This window comes from Meriones unguiculatus (genome assembly GCF_030254825.1).
Source record: "Meriones unguiculatus strain TT.TT164.6M chromosome X unlocalized genomic scaffold, Bangor_MerUng_6.1 ChrX_unordered_Scaffold_31, whole genome shotgun sequence".
NCBI classification, from domain to species: domain Eukaryota; kingdom Metazoa; phylum Chordata; class Mammalia; order Rodentia; family Muridae; genus Meriones; species Meriones unguiculatus.
The window spans coordinates 6,839,753-6,845,752 of record NW_026843707.1 but is presented as its reverse complement, the minus strand read 5'-3'; positions in this window follow the sequence as shown (position 1 = coordinate 6,845,752).

Genomic DNA, 6,000 nt, shown 5'->3' with positions numbered 1-6,000 from the left:
AGAGAATAGAGAGTCTGGTTACCCTGATCCCTGCTGATGTGATCACCTTGAGAGTGAGTACACCATTGTGTGTCTGCAGAGCCCCTGATCCTCACTCCTTCTAAAATAGAAGCCAGACATCGCTCTCACACCCACATACCAACTGTGGGAAACAGAGGGTCACTTGAGACATTGAGTCCCCTGTACTGTGGGTCCAGACCCATGGCACCATCTTGCAAGAGTCCTGGATCTGCTAGCCAACATACTGGCCCCACAGGATTACTCAGACACAGACTGCATGGCCTGCCTAATCCCTCAGTGACAGATATTATGCTATATACCCACCAAAGCCAAGTAAACCCACCATACAAGCTAAGCTCACCAGGCGCTGAGCCTCCCAGGCTTGGAGAGTACAGTGGAGGGTCCCCAGGTCTTACCAGAAAACTTCTGGTAGCATCCCAGTCTCCAGCTGCAGCAGGACCTCCAAACCTGGCAGTGGCAGCAGCGCTGTGCTGGTGGAGCACATCAAACAAGCAGGGCCAAACCAAAGAGAAGAGAGCATGATCCCTGCCAAGTGACCTACACTTGATAATCTGAAGAGCCCCAGATCCAAGGTCCTGATAAAACAGAACGCAGTCATCGAAACCCTCCCACCCACATACCCACTTTGGGAAACAGAGGGTCACTTGGGACATTGAAGTCCCTGCTCTGTGGATCCAATTGAGGAGTTAAGGCAGTTAATGCCAGAAATTGCTCCGGAATCATTAGCGCCTGCTACATATACAGTGCAGAGCCCCTCCTACACACTCAACAGTTCAACAATATCTGTCACTCTGTCCCCCGAGACACACTTCCATGCACACTTACACACACACACACACACACACACAAACATATACAAACACACACAAACACACACACACACACACACACACACACACCTGCATTTGCCCCATTTGTGCCTGCGTACTTTTCTCCCACAGGTACAGCTAGTGCTCAGCACATGCTGACGACACAGGACCTCTAGTGCTCAGCACATGCTGAGGACACGGGACCTCTCTCAGGTTTCTGCAAAACTCTCCAGATGCCAGAGACAGACAGTACAAGTCTGAACTGCAGAACCCAAAAACAAACAGGAAAGGTTTCAGATAAGACAATGGCCAGGGTTAGGAGAAAGTACATTTCCAACATAAATCAAGACATTATGACTTCACCAGCAACACCCAAAATTGATGGATACTCCAATTCATCAGAAGCAAAGGAAAATTACTTTAAAGCTATGCTTACCCAATTATTTGAGGCTCATAAAGAGGAAACAAACAACTCTCTCAAAACAACAACCATTCAAATTCAGTCATTTAAAGAGGAAATGAACAAATCTTTAAAAGATTTGGTCAGTCAATTGGAGTAAAGAAAGAAAAAATAGACAAAATTCTCAAAGAAACACAAGCAAACATAGCCAAACAAATAGAGGCAGAAGCAGAGATAAAATTAGTGGCATATAGAAAGGAAATGAACAAAAAAAAAAATAGAGACTATCAGAGAGAGACAGGAATCCACATTCAAACAAATGAAGGAAATGGTACAAGGCATGAAAACAGAATTAGAATCAATAAAGAAAATACAAACTGAGAAAACCCTTGAGCTGGAGAACTTGGAGAAAAGATCAGGAACCACAAAGGTAAGCATCACCAACAGAATACAAGAGATGGAAGAGAGAATCTATGGAGCTGAAGATACACTCACAGAAATTGATACTTCTCTCAAATAGAAAGTAAAATCAGAAAAGTCCCAAACACAAAATATTCAAGAAATCAAGGACGCCACTAAAAGACAAAATCTAAGAATAATTGGAATTGATGAAGAAGAAGACTCCAGGCTCCAAGGTCCAGAAAATATTTTCAAGAAGATCATAGAAGAAAATTTTCCCAACTTAAAGAAAGAGATGTCCATAAATATACATGAGGCCTACAGAACACAAAATAGACTAGACCAGAAAAAGAAAAAACACAACACATCACATCATAGTCAAAACACTAAATCTACAAAACAAAGAAAAGATATTAAAAGCACCAAGGGAAAAAGCCCAAGTAATATATGAAGGTAGACCTATCAGAATCACACTGGACTTATCATCAGAAATTATGAAAGCCAGAAGGGCCTGGGCAACTGTCATGGAGATTCTAAGAGACTACAAATGTCAACCCAGACTACTATACCCTGCAAAGCTTTCGATCAACATAGATGGAGAAAACAAAATATCCATGACAAAATTAAATTTATGCAATATCTACATAGCAAACCAGCCCTACAGAAAATACGAGAAGGAAAACTCCAATCCAATGAAAACAACTTTACCCAAGAAAACATGGCATACAGATAATATCTGAACAAAAAAATTAAAAGAAAACAAGCAATGAAGCACAGTAAGACCACCGACTCCAATATAAAAGAAACTAACATTTATTGGTGACTATTATCTATCAAAATCAATGGACTCAACTCACCAAGAAAAAGACACAGACTAACAGAAGGGGAGTGGAAACAGGATCCAACATTCTGCTGCATCCAAGAAATGCACCTCTGCAACAAATATAAACACTATCTCAGAGTAAAAGGATAGAAAAAAATGTCTTTCAAGCATACAGACTCAAAAAACAAGCTCGGGTAGCTATTCTAATAACTAATAAAATAGACTTTCAACCAAAATTAATCAAAAAAGATGAGGAGGGACACTACATTGTCATGAAATGAAAAAATCCACCAAGAGGACATCACAATTCTGAACATCTATGCCCCAAATAAAAGAGGGCCTACATTCACAAATGAAACATTACTACAACTTAAATCACACATCAATCCCAACACCTTGATAGTGGGACACTTCAACATCCCACTTTCACCAAGGGACAGATCCTCTAGACAGAAACCTAATAAGGAAACAAAGGCACTTACAGAGGTCCTAAATCAAATGGACCTAACAGATGTCTATAGAACTTTCCACCCAAATTTTTTTCAACACCTCATGGAACCATCTCCAAAATAGACAATATAGTTGGTCACAAAGCAAGTATCAACAGATACAAAAAGATCGAAATAATTCCCTGTATTCTGTCTGAACACCATGGAATAAAGCTGGACCTAAACAATAATGGAATTAGAAAAAAGCCTACAAGCACATAAACTGAACAACTTGCCACTCAATGATAGCTGGGTTAAGGAAGAAATAAAGAATTTAAAGTCTTTCTAGAATTCAATGAAAATGAAGGTAAAACATACCCTAATTTATGGGACACAATGAAAGCAGTGCTCAGAGGAAAATTCATAGCACTAAGGAACTTCAAGAAGAAATTTGTGATACCTCATATAAGCAACTTAATGGACCAACTGAAAGCCCTAGAGAATAAAGAACCAAATGCACCCAAGAGGAGCAGATGGCTGGAAATAATCAAACTCAGGGCAGAAATCAATTAACTAGAAACAAATAAAACAATTCAAGGAATCATGAAAACAAGAGCTGCTTCTTTGAAAAAAATCTACAAGATAGACAAACTTTTATCCAAAGTAACTGAAAGGCAGAGAGAAACTATCCAAATCAGCAAAATCAGAAATGAAAAGGGGGACATAACTACAGACACTGAGGAAATCCAAACAATCATTAGGTTGTACTACAAAAGCATATATGCCACAAAATTAAAAAAATCTAAAAAAATAAATAAATGGACAATTCTCTTGATAGATTCCATTTACCAAAATTAAGTCAAGATCAGGTAGAAAGATTGAATAGTCCTATTTCCCCTAAGGAAATAGAAGCAGTCATCAACAGTCTCCCTACCAAAATAAGTCCTGGTCCAGATCGATTCATTGAAGAATTCTACTTAATTCAAAGAAGTGCTAACTGCAAATCTATCCAAACTATTCCACAAAATAGAAACAGAAGGAACATTACCAAACTCATTCTGTGAAGCTACAGTCACATTGACACTGAAACCACAAAAAGATGCAACAAAAAACTGAACTTCAGACCTATATCTCTAATGAACATTGATGCAAAAATACTCAATAAAATACTTGCAAACCGAATTCAAGAACACATCAAAGATATCATCCACCATGACCAAGAAGGCTTCATCCCAGGCATGCAAGTGTGGTTCAACATACAGAAATCCATCAATGTAATCGACCACATAAACAAACAGAAGAAGAGAAACCACATTGTCATCTCCTTAGATGCCAAAAAAGCATTTCACAAAGTCCAACACTCATTCATGTTTAAAGTCTTGGAGAGATAAGGGATATAAGGCACATACCTAAACACAGTAAAGACAATATATAGCAAGCCTATAGCCAACATCACACTCAATGGAGAGAAACTTAAATCAATCCCACTAAAATCAGGGACAAGACAAGGCTGCCTATTCTCCCCATACCCCTTCAACATAATATTTGAAGTCCTAGCCAGAGCAATAAGACAACTAAAGGAGATCAAGGGGATACAAGTCGGAAAGGAAGAGGTCAAAGTGTCACTATTCGCAGATGATATGATAGTATACACGAGTGTTCCCAAAAATTCAACCAGAGAACTCCGCCAGCTGATAAACACTTTCAGCAAAGTGGCAGGATACAAAATCAACTCAAAAAAATCAGAAGCCCTCCTGTATACCAAAGACAATAGGGCTTAGAAAGAAATCAGGGAAAAATCACCAGTCACAATAGCCACTAATCACATAAAGTGCCTTGGGGTGACACTATCCAAGCAAGTGAAAGACCTGTCTGAGAAAAACTTTGAGTCTCTGAAAAAAGAAATTGAAGAAGATATTAGAAGAAGGAAAGATCTCCCGTGCTCAGGAATTGGTAGGATTAACATGGTGAAAATGACCATCCTGCCAAAAGCAAGCTAAATATTTGACACAATTCCCTTCAAAATACCAACTCAATTCTTTACAGACCTTGAAAAAAAGATTCTTAGCTTCATATGGAGAAAAAAAACCCCAGAATCTCCAAAAAGTTTCCTGTACAACAACAGATCAACTGGAGGTATCTCCATCCCTGATCTCAAGCTTTACTACAGAGCAATAGTAGTAAAACATGCATGGTATTGGCATAGAAACAGAAAGGAGGATAAATGGAACCTAATAAAGACCCAGAAATAAACCCAGACACCTATGAATACTTGATTTTTGACAAAGCAGCCAAATCCATTCAATGGAAAAAAGACAGGATCTTCAACAAATGGTGCTGGTCCAACTGGATGTCTACATGCAGAAAAATTAAAATAGATCCATATTTATCACCCTGCACAAAACTAAAGTCCAAGTGGATCAAAGATCTCAGCATAAAACCAGATACTCTAAATCTGTTAGAAGAAAAAGTGGGGAACAGCCTAGAATTCATTGGCCCAGGAGACAACTTCCTGAACAGAATACCAACAACACAGGCTCTAAGAGCAACAAACAAAAAATGGGACCTCATGAAGCTGAAAAGCTTCTATAAAGCAAAGGACACTGTCATCAAAACAAAACAAATGCCTACATATTGGGAAAGAATCTTCACCAACCCTTTATCTGACAGACAGCTAATATCCAGTCTATTTAAAGTACTAAAGAACCTAAACATCAACAAAGCAAGTAATCCAATTAAAAAATGGGGAACAGAGCTAAACAGAGAATTCTCAAGAGAGGAATATGGAATGACAGAGAAACACTTAAAGAAATGCTCAACATCATTAGCCATCAAGGAAATGCTAATCAAAACGACGCTGAGATATCACCTTACACCCATCAGAATAGCCAAGATGAAAAACTCAAGTGACAACACATGCTGGAGAGGTTGTGTAGAAAGGGGAACACTCCTCCACTGCTGGTGGGAATGTAAACTGGTACAACCACTTTGGAAGTCAATGTGGTGCTTACTCAGACAATTCGGAATAGTGCTTCCTCAAGACCCAGCTATACCACTGCTAGTTGCATACCCAAATTTTGCTCAAGTACACAACAAGGACATTTACTCAACCATGTTTGT